Source organism: Cataglyphis hispanica, chromosome 1 (genome assembly GCF_021464435.1).
Source record: "Cataglyphis hispanica isolate Lineage 1 chromosome 1, ULB_Chis1_1.0, whole genome shotgun sequence".
Taxonomy (NCBI): domain Eukaryota; kingdom Metazoa; phylum Arthropoda; class Insecta; order Hymenoptera; family Formicidae; genus Cataglyphis; species Cataglyphis hispanica.
The window spans coordinates 7,278,334-7,300,858 of NC_065954.1; the positions used below are offsets into that span (position 1 = coordinate 7,278,334).

Sequence of the window (22,525 nt, forward strand, 5' to 3'; positions counted from 1 at the left end):
ATAATAAAATATCTTGAAATAAATCTTAGATGAAAAATGCATGTAAATGATTTCGTGAAAAGATCCGCGCTATGGGACATCAATAATATGGATAATCCAACTTAATTAAGCAGGCGGTGGCAGGATTTACGAGGAGATCCAACAGCGTATTAAGCGATGTAACTTACAACTTGTCGCATTAACTAGCATGCCTTCAGCCACGAGTCCGATTTCGCTGTCGACAGTATGGCAAAATGGAGACAGGAGAACTCGGAGTCTGGTCTTAATTACGCTTCTTGCACGAATACGCCAAGTATCTTTAGTTGCACACACACATACACACACACACACACACTTTTACCCTTACCGTCTCCTACACAACATAATGCGACTGTTATATAGTCTACTCGACGAAAGCATCGTGAGGAGTGCTCGTCGGCGATAATCTACCATGAATGTCGACACACGTAGGGACTCGCGGAACTCGCATTAGCATTTTGATCTTTGGCCGACTGGTCCTTGCTAGGAACCCTTCCTGTAAATTGTCTCAAAGTACACGTCAAGATAATAATTAATGGTAACGCACCAGGTAATTAAAATTAATTTATCCAATCAATCATATTTTTACGAAAATAGCGAAGAAATATCTCAAAAGTGCCGGCAATGATTATATTGGAATACACATATATTGACATATATTGGAATCTCTCTCTCTCTCTCTCCCTCTCTCTTTCTCTTTCTCTCTCGATTGTATTTTAATTATATCTTAAGAAATATTACTTTTTATACGCGTCATTTCCAATACTTAGTTGATTCTTTGTCGCGATAGCTTCTCATTTTTATCTACCATGACGAAAAATATGCTTGTTTGCTTCCTTTGCCTTCCTCTTCCGCTTGGCAGAGCAAAATACCGGGGAAATCGCTCGTAAGTCGTAGTTAACGGCAGTCGCGGGCCATTATTACATACTCGTCAAGGCAATGCACCGTGAGCGCTTTCAGGCGACTTCCAAGTTGAAGATCTGGCCGAGGCTGATAAGCGCGCGAAGACAAAACGGGGCATTATTACGCGATCGTTTCCGGCTGTGTGACTCGAAGGCCCGCCTAAGTGCGATCAAATCTTCCCGACCCGCGCAGACCGAGGGATCCCAGTCGGCTCGCTTTCCCATTCAGCTCGTCCGCGCTGGAAGGGTCGGAATTATCCTCGCTTTGTGTGCGAGCAAGATGCCTGTCGGGGATACTTCGCGCCCGTCCAAACACCCTATGAACCAACCGTGACGCTGCGGCGGAGTGTGTAATCGATTTAATACCGTCACTGAAATTCGATCAATCCACCGATTTACGAGGAATTTCGGTGTAAATCGTTCATGCAATTTATCGAGAATAATTTCGCGCGCCAACGCGCATGGTAAATTAAAAATTGCTTCAAAAATAGATTGGATTGATTCAAAAGACACGTGCATGAATTGATTACAATTATATTGCAAATTATATGAATGTGTGCAGCAACGTGCCAAAGCAAATAGCACAATTTGTAAAATACGGAATTAAATATTTCATTGATTGATTAGGATTATGCAAATGCCAAATGCCAAACATATTATAAATTCTACAGATTGCTCTTGCCATTATTCATTGCGGTGAAATCGTATAAACAAAATCAAAATATTATAATATTGGGATATTATTAGTTTATTTCACAAGTAATTACGTACTTTAAATTATAAATTTTCATCAAAAAACAATATCATATGTAATATCATATCATAATCGCATTATTGTTGAAAGATTTTCATTACTTGTAAATGACAATTGGTATATAAGTATAAGAAATCAATTTATATAAAAATTTTTAATGGAGATACACTGTAAGACATTTATATGGGAATATATTATTCTTTCTTTGATATTTTTAATGTACATTCTAACGCATTCTTTTGGCGAAATAAATAATCGATGAAACAACAAAAGATTGGAATTAAATTGTAGAACAGCGCGATGCGCTGAATCATATAATCGATTTAATTTGAAGAATATTTTATCAGCCATTCAATCGGATTTATTCATAAATAAAGTTAGTAAGTTGTTTATATACGCATTTCATCGTTAAATAATTTTTATTTTATTAAATATTATAATATTTATTAAACATTATAAATTCATTTATTTTTATAAATTTACGCGTTATATGTATATAAGCAACTGAAATCTCAAATTTATTTCTTTTCTGTAATCACGTGATATATGTAATATAAAGATACATAAATATTTTAATGTTGAGCAAAATTAAGTTTTTATAGACATATTTTTGACAATCCATATATATATATATATATATACAGATCATTAATATATACAAATAATTAATTGTTATTCAAAAATGATTTCCATTTTTATACGTTTAAATAAAGCTTCTTGATATTACAGACTAAATTGATTTAGATAACAAATATTTTTTAATGAAAAATATTTTTTAAATTTATTTTCTACGGAAGTCGCGCACTAATATTAATAGAATAATATTAACAGTTTATATAATAACTGACCAACTATCGATCATAATTAACTGAGAGAAATGTATCGTGAATTGAATCCAGTTTACTTTGCCAAGGCCGGTTCGAGCGATGGAGAAAGTAGCATAATATCGTCTTATTAAAGAGGAAACTACTGATATCTCTCAATTTTTTGGGAAAGTACATAAATTAAAAATTTAAAATGTATATAATTACATCTATTTATAAAAATATTTTTTACAGCCATACAATACCTATAAAAGATATTATTATAAATAGATGCAATTATACATTTTAAATATATATTTTTAAAATTTTTTAGATTTCAGTTTTAGAATATTTTATATGTATATAAATAATTGTACGCATTAGTGTATTATTTGATATTGTCAGTGCAATCTGGAATAAGAAAAAATAGTATTTTACTGTAAATAAATAATCAGCTGCTTTCTGAAATAATTGAAGCATACATTGGCCTGCATAATTTAATCACGTGGCATGTATCAATTTTCAGTTTAATAAGCCAGATAAGTTGCATAGAGGCTTTTAAAGGCGCTCACTATAGACGACAGGTAATTAACAGATTCAATAGCGTGGTTTCTCTCTCAAAAATGCCAATAATGCTGAATACATCATCGTTTCCATACTGAAAACGGCACAAGGACTAATCCCCGATTTTATATCATTCGGTGCGAGCATTAGAAAACCGGTATTTTGAACGCAAGAGGACAGCTTGCGATGACATGTGGACAAATTACTGCTCCCTCAAATCAATTTCAAATATTATTATGCGCTAATTAGGTATTTTTAATAAAGAAATAGTATCAAAAACAAAATTGAAATTTTTTTGTTTAGGTTATCAAAATGGAAATATTCGTAACATTGGTGATTCAGTTAACTAAAGCACTAATAGAGAAAATTAGAGAAAACTATAGTTACTGTCAATTTATTTTAATAATCATAATTTTAACATAATATTATTATGTATGTATGCATACACTACACACAAATAATTTCTTTTAATTAATAGAAGTCTATAATAAAGAATTAATCATGCTCCCAATGTAGGTCCGTTTCAAAGAGATCGGTGTTAAATACCTAGCGTCGCGCCTTTCTAAGCGTGACCCTGGTTACGAAACGATACGTCGTGGAATCTCAACTTTCATTTTCTACAGCTGTACCTCTTTATCTCGGGTAAAGACATGCCGCGTCGCATGCTTCTGCACGTGACGCATGCCGTGTGTGCACGCGGTCCTGGCAAGTGCATAAGTCCGCATTGCAATCGCTGCGACTGGCGCGTAACTAAGAACTTGTTTACGCGACAAATTCGAATTTACGGCCGACATTGCACCGCAGACATAGTCCTGAATTCTTCAAGTGTAAGTTTCCTAATAAAACAGAATACTTTTGTCGCTTTTTAATTTCCTGTATTTGTTTTCTTTTAGACGAAAAGTATTTTAATGTTGTTTTGTTTTAATAATTAAACTGCTTTTTTCGCTTCTTGAGACCTGCTTGATAAAAAAAAAAAAATATTTATTCATATCCTAACTATATTTTAAAAAACTTTTTTATAATATAGCCGCTATCAATTTTTTAAATGTTATAGACTATTATTGTAAATTATTATACATAGTATATTTTTTCTTAAATTAAAATATTCAAATATTATGATAATGTAAACTTAAATAAATTAAAATAATTTAATTTAATTTTTATACGTAGAGATTCGGATTTGAGAATCAATCCTTGAATTAAATTTATGCTAACAAGAAAAAAATCAACCGCTAATTATGTTAAGATGAAAAACCTGTTATATAGTCATAATTTTTTAAATGTAAAATAAAACATTTGGAAAAAACGATGAAACGAGATGAAACGATATTTCCCTACAATTTTATATGTCATACTCGAATTTTATCAAAGATATTTTAAAATTCGGTGATCCAATCCTGCTAATCTGATCGAGGCCTACATTCTTGCGACGTGTGTTTGCTCGACAAAACACGCTGCGAAAGAAATTAGAATATTACAAGCTCCTTCATTTGCTGCAAATGATCGATTGTATAGCTGAAATAAAATACTAAATAAGGAAAGCTTAGAAAGTAACAGATTATTGAATCACCTGATGAATTCGTAGACTTTGTTCGAGGTCTCAGGTTTTTTTTTCAAGAATAATGACGTTATTAAGTCTAATCTGTAGTTAGAGAAAGTGATGTGGGAAACCATGTCACAAGAGGATCTGAAAGATTAATGTTAAATTTTGCTCATCAAGAATTAATTCATCATTGATAACAAAAAAATGAGAAATTTTTAGAAATTATATAATTTAAATATTTTTTATCTGGCAATATTAAGCAAAATTTTAATTAAAATTAAAAATCATAAGAATAAAATTATAATAAAAATTAATTATTTTTTTACACGATTGTTCTCTGTAGAAAAAATTTATTTCAAAGTTCATAAAATAAAGACACAAAAAGTGAGGTATAATAATTATATTTAAAAAATATGTTTACTGCACATAATTAATTTGTATCTAATATAAATGTTCTTATTCTTGACATGATATTGTGTAATAATGCAGTGTATGATAGCTTTAAATGCAAACTTGATACCAAAATTAGTTTTAGTCTGCAATTTACAGATTCCACGTTGAATTATTCTTATGATTGTGAAATGATTATTAATTGATCATTCAATTTTACATTCTGTTTAATCACGATTCGTGATTTACTCAAGAACTTGTATTCACGTCGCTCGTTACCGTGATTTCTGCAGTCGTTAACTTCTTGCTGGTTAACACATTCAATTAATGATTTTTTCCATTATCTCGCATCTTGCGCGAACAATTTACTATTATTCTTCGTGGCATGATTTATTCCTGGGGTGCCTTTTGATCGAAAGTATAGAAATAGGGATTCTCGATGGTACGATGTCGCACAAGTGTTGTGGAATAATCTCGCCTGCAAATCTCCTCTCATGAATAATTCGCCGTGACGTCGATCGCCGCATATATTTCCTGTCGATCCTCGTAGATTTCGATGATGTTATATCCGCTCGCACGCGATACGGAACGTGATCGGCGCCGATCGCGCGTGTAAACGTCGCTCTTCGATCGAGGTAGCGCGCCCTGATTACGAGGACGATGTGGGTTCCAAAGGATGGTGAATTGCACTCCACGGATTAGAGATCGGAGCATTTGATCCTACGCGATAGATTTATAGCGACTTCGAGATCGCCAATCTAGATCCTCGCCATCATGAGTACGATTTAATGCAATTTTATGCTTGATGACTATTACAATTGATTTATTATTACCATGTTTGGATAATTGAATTTTTCGACAAGATTTAAAACAATTTTATTTTATGTATGGAAAAAAGAACTTAGCCATATTAACATGTAAAATATCTCGCGGTTTTAAATATTTTAATTAATATTTTATTCTCTTTTTCTCAGTAAATTTTGAATCTGAAAAAAATCGCAAATGTTAACTTGATATCTCTTTTTATTCAGGGCAATGTTTGCTGCTGTTAACATATCCTTAATTCGCATGGAAAAAAGTTCCATATCTATATATATATATATATATATATATATATATATATATATATATACACACACATATTGTTCGTCTTACAATATGGAACTTTATATATATATATATATATATATATATATATATAAAGTTCCATATCGTAAGACGAACAATATGTATATATATATATATATATATATATATATATAGAGAGAGAGAGAGAGAGAGAGAGAGAGAGAAAGGGAAGGAGGGGGAAAGCGGTTTCTCTCTACGTCGAAGGAATATTTCCATATTCCCGCGAGTTTCCCTAGCAAGAAACTGCCTGCCGTCTTCTTTATGACAGAGAAATTATGGCCCCGCTGTGACAAGAATTCAGTCCGGCAGGACTCCTCCGCTTTCCGTCATTTCAGCCGGAAGAAATTTGCAACGATCCGCTCGAAGCGGGTGCGACAGGGATAGTAACAATATCGCCGCTGCAGTCTCTGCAATAATCGTGTTAGAAATATCGTTGACACACTCGCGCAACCGGACGGCTCATAAAGCACACTGCGTTTTACGGTGCTCCGCGCTGAAAAATGATACTGCACTCTAGCAATTTTATATATAACGTTTAATTAAGACTTAATTATAAGTGACTGAAAAATTACGCATCTGCTTACATTAAGGACTGTTGAAGAGTTAGAAACTAGCAAAATAAAAAATACACTTTTTTCATAAAATAATATTTTTGCTTAAAAATATGTTTTTTTTTGCGTCGAGAAATGTAAAATGAAATCTGGTTTATATTAGAAATTCAAATTTTTTAAATCTGTATATTTTTACACACTATGATTTTATACAAGATAGAGGATAGGTCACGTGTCTTATGGGGAATGGAGGGGTACTAAATCTATATACTAACGTATACGTGCTGCGATATATGTTATTTAATGCCATCACGTTCGCTGAGAGGAGAAGCAAAAAGTTCTATCAATGTATATTTAAATAAGAATGCATTTTAAGCATTCCGAAGCATTTTTAGAAGCAATTAGCTTTCCACGTATTTAATTACATGTATATGTTAAAGTAGGATTACTTGTTATATATATGCATAGCATGTAACTCCACGCAAATTGTAAAATCCTTTCCTAAATGGCTAAGGATCCACTTTAGATCGGGATTCTGAGGAATCCCCGAGTGCGCGATATCTCGAGAATTTCACCCGTGAAGTACTTCTCGAAGATCCGGAAAACGAAGAAGAAGCTCGGTCTCTCCCTGGAGACCAAAGAATTCTACGAAAGCAACGTCTGTTTACGTCACGCATATCTTTTCGAGTGTGCCAGCCGAGCGGATCGATAAATTCAATTTACAATTCGGTGAAAGGCGATCCGTTCGTATGGAGAAAATGAAATTAAATCGATGAATCAAGACCTTTCTATGAAAAAATTAACTCTCAATGTTCCTCGAGTTCTGACCAATTCGCACGATTGCATTTTTCAATTATTTGCAATTATTCATTCGTATAATACAACGGAAATTGTTGCAAAAAATTTAAATGAGTTTTATAATCTGAAGAATTGTTACGTGAAATTCTATAAATTGCATTTATATAAAACATCAGAATGCCATCAAATGTGCTTTCATCAACAACTTTTATAACAAATTTAAGATATATGTTTGCTTTATTTTATTTTCAATATTAAATAGTTTAATAATAAGGTTTGCTGTTAAATTTTTTTTGAGATAAAATTTAATGAATATTAAATAAATTTAATGAAAAACAAAATTTTATTACATCTTTTTATAAAGAGATTCTTTAATAATCCTTAAAATTCTTTAACGAAAATTAAATAGCTTTTTATTATGCCATTAAAATAATGAATATCTCTTTGGTTTTTATTCTGGTAATATAAGAATATAAATTTTTTGCCGAAGAACAGAATAACGTGTCCAGAAATTATCGTGACTCACAATTGCAAATTTGTTATAACTAATGCGCTATAACCATCAAATCATTTTCCGAGATCGATGTATATACGCGAATCACGCGAAGAAAATTCTTTCGAGAATGTTTGAACTCATCAGAACGGAGAAATTCTGGCAGCACGTACCTTTCTCAAACATTTGGGCTGAAAGTATGTTGATCGAGGATGTCTCGCATCTGAGACGAACATGAATAACCAATGAAGGTCGGCCAGTGTGGAATTCAATTGAAAAGTGAATGCGGGAACCAGGCTCAGTTTATCGTTGTTTGCCTCGGAAGGTTGATCAGGGAAGTGTCCTCTTACACTGATCAAGGTATTCGAAAAGAAATGTTATTGAAGTGTGATTTGCTTTACGATAATGGATTGCTTGATCTCGTAGTATCGTCTATTTTTAGTGGCTGAGAATTTAAGTACATCCTAAGGATTTGTAAGCAAATGTGTATGTATATGTGACATATATAATACAGTAATATAAAAAATAAATAGAAAAAAATAGAATTAAAAAAATATACCAATTATAAGCGACAAGAATATAAATAGAAATTTCTTCTTTTATTGCAATGATATACATATTTATAAAAATATAATTATTATTAATAGCTGTGTGTGATGCACATGTTTTTATTTTGATTATATAATTAAAAACTAATAATTATAAATATATTAGAATTAATAAGATAAAATATCAAGAGCTTTTCATAAATATTTTTTATACAGAACTTTTGCGTATATATACAGCTTTCTTCTATAAGAAGCGCATTGATCTTTACCTATGCATAAATGCATTTATTTACAAGTCCTTAGCCAATGTACTCGATTAACGTAATTATACGTCTCTAGAATGGGCGCATTAATATATGCGTGTGTATATCAAAAAGAACGGCGCATCGACGTTGATATGTGAAAAGTGAAAATAGATTAAATTTAAATACATTTTACACTCTGCATAAATAACGACGACTTGAGTGGTTTGCAACAAATTCGCGCAGTGCATCCAACAAAACAGGTTAATAATTTCAAAAAAAATTTTGTTTGTTGACCGAAAATGAAAAACAAATATTCTTTTTCGCTCTCCGGCTTGGCACAGATTTTCATTAATATGTACAAATTTAGAGTTAAAATTTTGCGGGACAAATAATATAAGAAAACAGTGTGTGTTTAACTAAATATATTCTCTAAGTATATTAAATTTGATATAAATTTCTTTCGGATCGTTCAAAAGTTGATTCCATGCCTGAATAAATAATTAAAAAGATAATAATAAAGCATATACATTTTTAATTTTATTTAGCATTTAAAACTCAATTTTCTTTTATTTTGATTTTTGTCAAATCTTTAGCATTTGCAATTTTTTCATAATTTAATTTTAAAAAATATATTAGCAATGCAGATTATCGATTAATAGCAACATTGGACATCAAGATAGCTTGTTGGGATATATTTTGAATATTGAATATTTAAATGCAAGAATATTTAATTATATAATATTTAATGTAATAATGTTAATAATAATTATGTGTGCTGCGCTGGAATAATTTAATAATTTAAATAAATAATGATATAATAAAATAACTAACATTTTAATCGCCTTTTCTAAAGTAGTTACTATCGAGCATTTTGCGTTTAAAAAAATTTCTTTCTTTACCTTTCACCGCGACACAATGGCCATTCGACGATATCTGATCTCGACCTGAATTCACGGTGACCCTAGCAAGATTTCGTCAAACTCATGCACACCGATGCACGAGCGTACCATTTACAGGGACTTATACTTAAAAGAGAACTTGGTTTGTCGGATGCCGATCCGGGTGTGACATTCTACCGTATAACCGGTGCGCCGTAACTCTTTCCCGCAATCCTCGAGAAATTCGCGTGGTACACATGCTTCGACGACATTCTCTGGCTGGCTGCTGGAAGCCCAGCATTATTCGATTTCTCGATCTCGCGCGTCTACGCGCGCGCTCGTCAAGGACGATCGATCGATCGTCCCGAGAATCACATGAACTCCTGTCCTCAGACGAGAAGATTCAGCGAATCAGGCTGGACCATTTGGACGATCTCGCGGTGACATCCAGGACAACATGGCCACAAAGATCGCATTTTTTCTACTATTTTCGGTTCTTTTCGTGGGATCGTTGCACGCTATTCCCGGTAGACTCAGTGGTATGTGGATTTGTTTTTTTCTTGATTGACATAGTCCGGTGTTGTTACAATTTCGCGGAGTGGAATGTGGGCCGTAAATGTGACGCGGTGTGATCTGCTTTCGACGGCTTGTTAATGATTTTTACGAGTAATTCTGCGCCATTATATTGTTATCCTGGGAATAAAATAATCTGTCCACGATTTAACAAAATAATAAAATTCATATTTTTTATATAAAATATAATATAATTATTATGAAATTCATATTTTTAAAACGATTAAATGTGAACACGCAAAAATGTTATTAGTCATCCTGTATAATAGCAATTTTTATTAAAAATATTAACTTAGTTAAATTAATATCAAATTAATTACTTAAAATAGTTGAAAAATTTTAAACTTTTTAAAATTATTTTAAACAATACATTTTATGGTTTTTTCATTATCTCTGCTTAAGTTATTTGATATAATTTTTTTAAGATTAAATATTCCTGTATCTTCTTGAAGTAATCACTCATTAATGATAACATTGTTATTGAATTGCGTAAATTGTTGAAAATGATGTCGCCATTATCATAATGATACTGTAACCCTTACCATATAATTACTACATAGTAATGCGTATCACCGGACTTTTAGTTCAATCTATAAAACCGTTCCACTATCATTATTTTCACATTTCATCAAACCTTGCTTACACATTCACTTTTTCAATTAACTTTTTTTTCATTTTTTTTTCTCGGCGCTTTCAACACTAAAATTCATTTCTTCCGTCATTTCTGCGCTTTCGATTAATTTCAAATAATCAATTTTTATTATTATATTAAACTTACAAATTTAAATTATATGTTGAGAATGTATTGCATTCATCAAAGTTATGCAATAATTATATAATATTTATAATTTTTTTATATTTGTATTTATATGATTTTACAAAGTTTTATACATAATTTTTTATCTTCGCAAAAAGATCGACATTGCGATAAAGTGAAAGCTTGTTGTACTTAATTTAACATTGATGAAAAGATTTTGGTCGAAGATAAAATAGAATTCAGGAACATATCGCAACCTTACACATCCATACACATGCACACATGACTTTCTTCGCTAAATTTCCGCTTGAAAGAGGCCTCTTTGCTTCGATTTCAGTCCAATTCTATTAGAGACCTTTTCGCTGACCATGATCGTAGAGTAAGTTTACTGACCTTGAGAGTACAATCATTGAGCAAATATATCAATGGACTATGTGTCTTAAGAACACTTTTTTATATATTTTTCATATATTTATTTTTAATATATTTTCAATAAAAATGCAAATGAAAATCGTAGAAACTTTATCGCTTTAATATATATGATGTTTTCAAAATAATTTTTTTTGTGGATCAATTTCAACAAGTTTCATTGAGGCTGTTCTCGTGCTGTAAAAATATACTGATTTGGTACAAATGTTCCTGCATCAAAATATAGTACATACATACAGCTAGCAATTAAGGAACTAGCAAACACAATAACGCTATTCTATCGAATTTCATAATCTTACGTGCCGGTGGTTACGCCCAACCGCCGGCGGTAGTCCGTTGCATTGCAATGCACACGATTTACTCCGCGGAGCGGAAGTGCATTAGGACACGAGTTACTCTCTCCACTCGTTCTGCGCGAGGCGTTGCACTTGTAATGGAATTCACATGCCATTCTTTTTCTATCTTTCTCTCTTTCTTTTACATACAGTAATATACATACATATATATATATATATATATATATATATATATATATATATATCTTTTTTTCTTAAATATTTTTTTCTCTGTCGATTCTGGACTAATAATAAAAGTATATCTTAGAGTCTTATCTTGCACGAAAGTCTTGCGAGTTGTTAGCCACCCGTCACGCTTGAAAAGATTTTCTAATAAGTCTATCAAAAATCAACGGTTAGAGAATTATACAATTATGATCATATATGTAAATTTTAAAGTTATATGCAAAAAAATAATTATATTTGCAAATAAAACATGTACAATAATCTATTACAAAGAGGAAGAGAAAGAGAGAGAGAGAGAGAGAGAGAGAGAGAGAGAGAGAAAGATATATAACATGTAATTTTAAAATGTTTGTTAACAAAATTTATTGTGAAAAGAATTCAATTTTATCTTGTTCTCTTTTAGACAAGTTCTGAAAGAATTTACGCTTATTTAAAATAAACGTCTTAATTCTGTCCCACTTTTATCACAAAGAATTTATATAAAATTTTACGTTGCTTTTTACACGAAATGAACATTTCTAATTATCGTTATGGTTCGTAAAAAAAGATTTACTCATCCCTCTTGTTTCGCGGCGTAGTCTCTTGATAGCAATATTTCCTTGCTGGAACTTCAAGCTAACGACTTATATCCTGGAGTATTATCTTACGAAAGGTTCGCGTTTTTTATTACTAAGCCGTCACGCCTCAAGAAGTTTAATTTTTTAATGAGCAAAGTTGACAAGTTGAAAGCGACATTCTATTTCAACTCAAAAATCATGAAAATTGCGAGAAATCTTTAGATAACGTTGCAGTTAAATTAATTTGTTATGTACAATATAATACACAGTATATGTATTACTTTTTTATATATAACTTGGTTAATGCTTTATAAGTAATAATAAATAACTAACAAGTATAAATCTAATCAATACTATCAATATTTATTTTGATTGTTTTTTAAAAATTTGAAACAATTATATACAAAAGAGAGATTGTCTATGTTAAAAAGAAAATTATCCATATTTTTCTTTATAGACACATTTATATATCCACAGAAAAATAAAAAAAAAATTATTGTTAAAATAACATTAATTAATTAATTAAATAATTAATAATGAAATAGATTAGATTACATGCAATCCAAAAAAATAGTACGCAAATAAATTATAAATTACATTAGAAGATTCTTTTTGTTACAGAAAAATTAATTTTATATATAAACAAAAAATTCTTTTAGATAATTGTAAAACGTAAACTACGATAGAAAACCTGAAACTTTATCCGTAGCCAATTGCATTAACGGACGTTGTTGTTAACGAAACTGGTGCCGTTGGATGTTCAAACGTCGTTTTCTTTGTTTGTTTTATCGCGTTGGAATTCCTAGAGATAGTAAGAGTATTACGCGGCATTTCTACAAGTGTACGTGCTTCTGATTGCGATTTCAAGAGGAAAGCTCGATCTTTGCTGCAACTCCGTTGGCATGCTCGGTTTGCGGCTGGCCACGGCAAAACAAAACCAAAATTAGATAACCCGTCCAACCGTACAGACCACTATTGCGAAATCGTTGCACCTTATGACACCTGTGAAACGCAAACTCTTGCAGCTCGTGAAAATGCGGATGCTGCAAAACTTTCGCGAAATTACGCGTTTACTTACAATTGCTGCTGATTTTGATTATTATTTTTAAATTATATTGCTTTTTAAATGTAAAATTGCTTAAACTCGTATAACATATTTTTTTTGTTTCTTTCTATTCCTTAATTACGTTGCTTTAAATATCAAACAAATTGCAAAAAAATAAAAATAAATTAATAAAATAAATTTCAAAATGCAATTAAAAATAACAATTTTATGATCTATTAACGATCTATTATCTACCTAAAATTAACAGGATTTTTCTTTCAAACTTTAATTTTAATTACAAAAATATTTTTAACACATCATATATTAAAAAGCATAAATAATAAAAGTTTTCAAATATTTTGTTTACTTAAATTTTTTTTTTTTTGAAAGAAATCGACTTTTTTGAGAAAAATTTGCTAAAGAATTTGTCTCGTAATATTATGATATATTTCTAGGACAAGATTTCTCAGAACTCTTTTTTTGATGCTCTTAGTCAAGAATCAGTGCATGTGCAACTATTCTTATTCTATCATTCTTTTCTGCGATCATCCCTTTCCTCCATTTCGTTTTTTGCTAATCAAGCAGCACGTATATCAAAGCCGATACTGCGTATCTATTACTAGCAATTGTTTTGTGATAACATTATCCGGTCAGACAGATAATCTCGCAGCGGTGAATCCAACGTGGGAAAATACACCGTACGGATTGCGTTATTGCATTTACAGGATTAATTACGAAACGAACGCACCTAAACGCTCCTGCGTTACGTTCAGCTGACGCACTCATTATCTAATGGCGTACGTTGAATTTATCACAGTTTAATTACGCCATCAACAGTCGGCGCGCTTTGCCGCCATGAAATATGATTATACGTTTGACAATAGGATAACATAATCTGCTTCCGACCGCTTACAACTGCCGAAATGTGCTCTTAATGGCGCTGCTGCTGCGAGCATCATCCTAGTCACGTGCTATTTTATAGATGCATGGAATGGTGCAGCACGTTGTTGATGTTACAATGCGTATAAATATACGCATTGAAAAATTTTGAGAATTATCTTTCTTAAAAAACTATATATATATGATTTTTTATTTTAATGCACATATTATATAACTATTATTTGTATTTACATATATATATATATTGCTATATATTAATTTCAAAAAAAAAAAAGATCTTGAAAAATCTTGCAACTTGATAATATTTAGAAAGAATAGACATATTTTACATATTTTATATATATTCTTGCAAGATATATTACTATTACTTTAATCGTAATTCATACAAAATTATATTTATTTAAATTTATCATATATATTATAATAAATTTCATTGTGTTCAAAAGTTTAACAGGTAGCCATCTCTTTTTTAAATAGATGCAAAGTATTTAATCAAGATATGATTGCTTTATCTGAAAATTTTTAAAATTAAATATGATAAGTTATTTTATTACACATATACTACACTATATTACATATATTACATTTTCTGTTGTAGAATATACCTTGTTTACAAATATCTATGAAACTAGTACCGTGCATGACCTTTTCGCTTAACATAAGTAATGGGAAAGAAAGGTTACTATGTAAGCAATAAATGCGAAAAAGGAATTGAAATGGATAAAGAATGCAGTGAAGAACGTCTGCTCACGTTTTGCCGCGCCTCTTTTCGATCAACTCATCGTTCTGTATCGATTTCACGTGGCTATCCACGTGTTCTCGTCACGTTCACTTATCATTCCGAATCCATCTCGCGATCTTTACGGGGGCGATTTCAACGTAGATGCATATAAACGTGTGTTTCGGAAGAAAGTGCATGACGAAATGCACTGCATCAAAGATAGGACTGTCATCGGCAGATTCTTATGTTAGAAGAAGGAACATTCTCTGACAAATTTTGGCAAAAAATATAAGAACTAAATTTTTTTTTAATTACATTTAAATTATGAAACTCTTATTGTAGGTAAGAATTTACAGAATCCATTATTAAATTCTAAAAATTGACAAAAAGATAAAAATGTATAACCAAATTGATATTTAAATAATAAAATTAAAAAAAAATTCTAATCTATAAACTCAACACTTTTCGACGTGATAGTTTAGTTATTAATAAATTTGAACTTTTTGTGGCTATTTTTATCTTGTTATAATTTTTATCTCAATTCAGCTTATCTCTAAAGATAAGCGCTTAAATAGCGGTACGTAAAGATAACCCTGAGTGAAATGAAACGTTAAAATCCCATGAGACATTGGCGGCGATCGTAAAATGATATCGAATTTGTGACATAGCTAGGAAAAAAGGAAAAGAGAACGAAATGGCTGGGTTGTTGCATCGCTACCAAGCTTATCGAAGAAGCTTGTCTTGCAGGAATAAATTTCTGATGGATTGGATTTATGTATTTGATATGATATTATACTTTTATAAAAAAAAAATAAAAAACAGAGAGTAAGAAAACATCAAAAAATGCAGAAAATCGTGAGGACAAAATAATTGCAAAATTTAAAATAAAAATTAAATATTATTATAAAAACTGATAAGCAAATCTAAATATTTTCTCATATATTGACTATATCTGAAATGAAATGCTATGGTCTCTCGCCTTTTCTCACACCACCGCAGATTCATTCTGGATCGACTCTTGACGGGTGTCAAGATCGTTAACCGGAGGTGTAACTGAGTGATGCCAAGTTGGCAATGTAATTTCTCATTGCGCCACCCATGTCACCGAGGTTACGACGGATGTGCGGTTACTCTCTTCGCGTCATTTATTATCGCACCCTGCTCGACAAAAAGAGTCCGTCGATAAAACTCAACGACGACGACGAAGCCGGGCTTTCGAGCTTTTTCTGCGATGGAGTTTAATTAGCCCTGTAACGTCTACGAAAGGTCAACCGCGTGCGACGGACGAAAGTGCCGCTTCTACGCAAACACGTTGGAGAGAAAGTTTTCAACGAGGCTGATTGGCTTCATTTCTCTGTTGGTGCGGTGGCTCTTCGCGTTGAGTAAAGTTAGAAAAGGAATCGAAGTTGCTCCTCTCTCCCTCTCTCTCTCTCTCTCTTTCTTCTTTCTCTCAGATGATTGCATCGCTGCCGACTTTCTTCCGACACAATGTGCATTTCTCTCCTACCTCTTTTTCCATCTCTCACTGTTGATGAAATTACGTAAACTCCATTTTCCGAGCACGCAAGTGCCGGAACGCTTGTCCTCTGGAGAGAGGAATCTCGTAAGGAAATATGGCGATGGGCGGAAACAGTAATAACCGAGCTCAGTACCTGAGTAAAGTATTCGGTGAAGGCATCAGGGAATACCACTTTGATGGCATTTTCAAGTAGTCGTTACATGTCGATTATGCTCCTTCTTTTTCTACTTCCATAGATTTATAGCTGACGTAAGCCAAGCTTCAGAATTTGATTGATATTTGTGATAAAAAAATCAAATTTTTTTTATTAAATTATGCTGAAGAACAATTAATGTTTTACATTTCGGATTTAGGAAGTATTTTAATGCTGCTCATTTAAAATTATGTTTATTTTTTTCTGAATAAACATGTATTTTTTAAGAATATTTTATCTAATAATAGGAAATTTAAGAGCTATTATTTACTTAAAAATATTATTACAAATAATGATTAAATGTTATATTGTAAAGTGAAAATACTAACATTCTTTTCGCAAATCTAGTCTCAACGCAGCGGTTATTATATTTCTTCACGGAAATATTTTGTTTTTATGTTTTATTTGCTTTTCTTCAGTAGAAACTTTATGGCTGAATTGTCAGATTAAATTTTCCACTTCATAATTCTCTTTGAACATACACATTCATATAATTCAAACAATAATTAAGATAAATAGATGAATAAATATTATTTAATTTTTGCTAATATTTGTTAATTAAATTATTAAATAACAAACTTTCTTATAATCATACACACACATATACTACACTTTTTAATAAAGACTATACAATATACAAGAATATAGAAAAATCTGTAATTATATACACACACACAGACAATTCTTTTATACAATTACAATTATAAAATTGCATAATTGTTTTCTTTAATATTCCATTTAATGTTATATTTTTGTAATTTCTCATTCATGTTTATAGTTTATATTTATAGTAATACTTATAATTACATAATAATATGTATGTATGATAGTAACAATTATCTTATTAAATTATAATCAATAATAAATAGGAAATTGCTTGCGCGCGCGCGCACACACACACACACACACACACAAATCTACAGACAATCGTGTGAAAAGATATAAATAAAGATATAATCACGATATTTAAAAATTATGATATATTTCAAAGTAGACCATGAATAAAATCAGAATTTATTCAATGTCATGTGTTAGCAACGCAATCCTCTTCTTCATTCGTTTTCCGCAAAAAATTACACTTGTCACACGGAGAGAGAGAAAGAAATTCCATCGAAATACGAAATGTTCTTTTGTTCATACCGATTGCACGCTCAACGAGTCTACGAAGCACGCTAAAGTCGCATCCGCTTTTCCGCATCGCGATTCCGCGAGTCAATTTCAACCGGTGGCAGCCGTTTCCATTTCTGAATGTGGAAACCTGCCTCTTCCATTTGGCGGAAACGATTTGCTCGAGAACCCCATTGCTTTCCTTTTCCTCTATATATTCGTACGCCGCGTCTAGCGCGGTCTCCAAATTCGGAAGGATTCTCCCTATTAGATCGATCTTATATGACCATTTCGATGGCGCGCGAATATAGTCTATGATAAATGTCATGCATAATAAGAGTTGGGAGTCAAGTAAATATACTGAAAGCTCCACCTTTTGATAGTCTCAAAGATCTTACTATCGAAGCCCCGATATACCTTGCGAAATATTGTCATTACTTGAAAGGACGTCTTTTTTCTTTTAGAAAAATCCATTCTATTTTGCAATAAATTTTTTACAAAGATATTAGAATACAATTTCTTTTTTAATTGTCTTAATAGCTTTAAAAAAAATTTATTTTTTATTTAATAATGTCATTGATAATATCATTGGTTTGTTACTTCGCTTATAAAAAGGTGCAGAAAGAACGTTAATATTGACATCGTGTTTTTAGAGACTTTATAGTATGTTTTGCTATTGTGTATGTTTGTGTATTGACATTATAGACAGCTGGATTGACAGTGTAGCCGCGTGTCGATAGGTAGAACGCTCGCTTTGATCACTCCATCAGTATGCATTGCACCATAATGGACATTTACGTAACATGGTCCCCGTGATTTTGCCTACCATGCGGTGTACGCATGTTCGTCATCCTCGGCAAAATCTTCTTTGGTAAAATACAAATGCAAAACGTGATCTATGATGCCGCGCTGACTTTTCGAAAGTGTGTCAAGGATACGCTCAACGAAGGTCAGTCACTCTCGTGAAGTTTAGTCGGTCATTCGACTGACTGACTATTAAATTGCTCGCCCACTCTGCTCGAGTAAAAGTGACAGGATTAGAGATACGTTACGATCTTTAATATCAGAATTGCATGGGTAACCATTTCTCAATGTAATTATATACGACATCTCATCCGCTATATTTTTATAAAGCACATATATTTAATATGTGTATATTTAACATGTGTGTGTGTGTATGTGTAAATGCATACATTAAATTAGAAAATTTGCATACATTTTGCATTTACGTTTTATATTTACGATAATAATCCATGGGTACAAAAGTTGGATATGCTGTGTAGAATTTTTGAATGTAACACTCTTTGTTTTTCTAAATATGAAACAAGCATAACGGCACGCTCGACATGATACATCGCGACGGGTATTAAGCTCAATAATGGCTGCTGGCGGATTTGTACATTCGAGCAACGGATTTAGCAGAGTGCGTTGTGAATGCGTGCATTGTGGAACAAACAATGGCGTGGACGGTGTCACCTAAATCCCTCGAATTCTGGCAAGCTTTTTATATTGCCGGAGAGGACATCTCTTAATTACGTCATATATATTTCTTCCCGCATCGTTCTAAAAACTAATAGCGACCCTTATGATTGTTACAGTAGATTATCTATTATTGCGCTTTGGATAATTGTTCTATTTTATCTTAATATTATTTTAATTTTTTTCTCCCGCGCAAATAAAATTTTAAATAAAATTTTTAATATAAAAATCTTTTTATTAAAAAATCTTATTAAATCTATTTTAATAAAAAAATCTTTTTATTAAAAATTTAAGTAAAAAAGAGAATTTATTATTTTACGACGATGCAATTAAGAATTGCTACTCTTATTAATTCTGCATAGAAAAAGTGTCATAAAAACTTTATATATTACCATCGAGATTGAAGAAATTAAATTGTAATATTCAAATAATATTCGAAACTCAAATAATAAAAATTGTGGTAGCTCGAAATTCGTTAATGGCTCCTCTAATAGAAGTAATTTACTTTTTCTTTTTCTTTTCCCTATAATCTATGTGATGAGAAGCGATGTTGTGGAACCGAAAAAGTGGAACAGCGAGCAAAAGTCGAAGGTGTCCATTAAGAAATCCGTTGAATATTAACGTGACGAAATCTTTTCTGACGCTTCGGCGGCGCGGAAATTAACGAGGCGATTATTAAAATATGCAGTACGTTAGTCTAATTAGTCTAGCGACGAAACCAAGAAGGCGTCTCTATTTTGGTGGCTTTACTTGTTATCTTTCCCAATTTTACCAAAGTCTTTGATTACAAACGGACTTTGCTACGATGCAATTTCACCTTGCTTCGCTTAGTTTACTCCGACAAATTGAATTAATGCAAATACTTTTTTATCGCTGCTTTTAATAGATTTACTTTTAACGCGGATTTCAACATTGAGAAATTTTATTGATAAAAATTTCAATATTTGAGAAGCTGATAGTTTAAGGACAATAACATTTTGCTGATTAAGCATTATTAAAATTGCAGCAATAATAAAATAAATATAATTATACAAAATATATGTAGATAATTTAAAAAATTTTTTAATGTGGGGATATAAAAGTAAGAATTTTATAATTTAAAGATAGGATATATAGATATCAAAGAGAAATAAGCAAAAATAAAAGTTATTATATCAAATAAGTCTAGATAGAAACATACAGAATCGTTAGCAAAATTTCACATCACGCTATGCTGGGCGAAATGTGCGACGAAATTCGCGATTTACGCAACCACGTATTAACATTGTAACTCAGTCTTACGGCTTTGCTGCGAGCAACCGCGCGTGAGATTATTATGCTGCGATATCATACACATTGTGGCAAAGATTTCCATGATTCGCATTCTTGTGACATAATATCACCGTTATTAGTGTAGATGCAATCCAACGAACCTACCTGCAGCTGCGGTTTCACGATCGATCTTGATTATTATATTCATCACCGCCTATCGTTGTTACATAAAACAAATATTATTCTAGAAATTTTACTTCAACTCATCTTTCTTGCGACAGCCAAGTTGCGAGCGGCAACTTTCGAATGGAATTGTATCGAGAAATGCGTGAGCTGGTGAAAGTGGCTGCCATCACGGTGAGACGCACCGTTTGTATCCTCGCAACTTGTATTTGTGATCAAGATTATCAGAATACTTGAAATTCAATTCTCTCGCGTAATGTATGCAGATTTATTGTCAGATTTATTATCATTATATTTTATTCGATATTATCGTTAGACATATTTTATTCAATTGTAATTTTATTGAACTATACAGCATGTTTCATTTCCTCATAAATATGATACGTTGATAAGAATTAGAGAAAATTAATTCATATATGTTAAGAAATATAATAAAGTCTGTGTTATGTGAAAAATCAAATTAAAATTTATAAATATTATAAAATAAATTTGCGCTCTCTTTCCTTTAATGTTTTTCTTACTCCAAAATGTTTGATAATTTTTATAACTTATAGACAAATTAATTTGTCTTGAAATATATGCTTTTAAATTATCACATGTAATAAAATTTATCTATATAAAAATATACCTGTATAAACATGTAAGTTTTATGTTTATTTAATGTCAACTTTATTTTAACACAATCTAATTGCAACAGCCTTATTGTGACATTTGATCTTGTGCACAGTATGTACCAATGTTCATATTTTTCCAGAGAAGTACGAATACTTTCCACAAACATGTTTGTTATAATCTTTTTTCTCTCGTTAAATTATAAAAAAATACGGTTTGTTTCTCAATTGAAATTTGTTTTTTATGCATCTACAAATGTTTATAGATACTCAGTATTTTCATCGTCGTTTTAACATCGACAATATTTTGCATGAACGAACAAACGAGGAAACCGTATGTATACATATATGATCTCTTCCGCATTGCGTAATTGTGATTGGCGAAGTCCTCGATTGCCTGAGTGCAATCACCCCATTTTTCTAATACACACATGGTTGGAGAAACTGATTATATCATCGATTTAAAAAATATTAACGACAATCGGGAAAAACCGAAAAAAATTATGTGGTTTTGAAGGAGCTATCTGATTCTTTTTGTAAATTTTTTTCTAATTATAAGTTTGATCGGTGTAGACTAATTCTGGTGAAGAGAATTAATTCCGTTATTGCAAAATAAATATTGTATTTATTATATTAGGCAAATATTAATCTCTTAACCTTTGCGTTTAAAAATTGCAGTAATTTTTAAATTATTTGTAGAAGAAAGACAAGCGTGATGTAATACTTACGACTTACGCAAGCAAATAAATAATTTCTCTTCATTGGCTTGCAAAAACATACATTTTGTCGATTTGTTTTTGGTGTTGGATAGAAATCTATGAGAAAAAGCCAATATATTTCAACAGATTTTTGAAGCAGGCGCATTTTTTGGAGAAGAGTGAAAATGAATCACAACAGATTACAAGTTTATATTTATGGATATAAATAGAATTACATATAGAAAGCTGACGTTGTGAAATGCATGATAAATCAAGGTCTTTGCATTACAATATTAACAGTTTAATAGTTACAATTAGAAAATAAATTACAATTAGAAGTTAAACATTAATAATATTAAAACCCAC

The 22,525-nt window shown here is 31.4% G+C and overlaps 1 protein-coding gene across 7 annotated transcripts in view; it reads left to right on the forward strand.

Annotated features, from left to right (window-relative positions):
- Positions 1-22,525, forward strand: part of LOC126851006 (low affinity immunoglobulin epsilon Fc receptor-like) — an 86,093-nt gene that overhangs the window by 56,160 nt on the left and 7,408 nt on the right. The window lies entirely within an intron of this gene.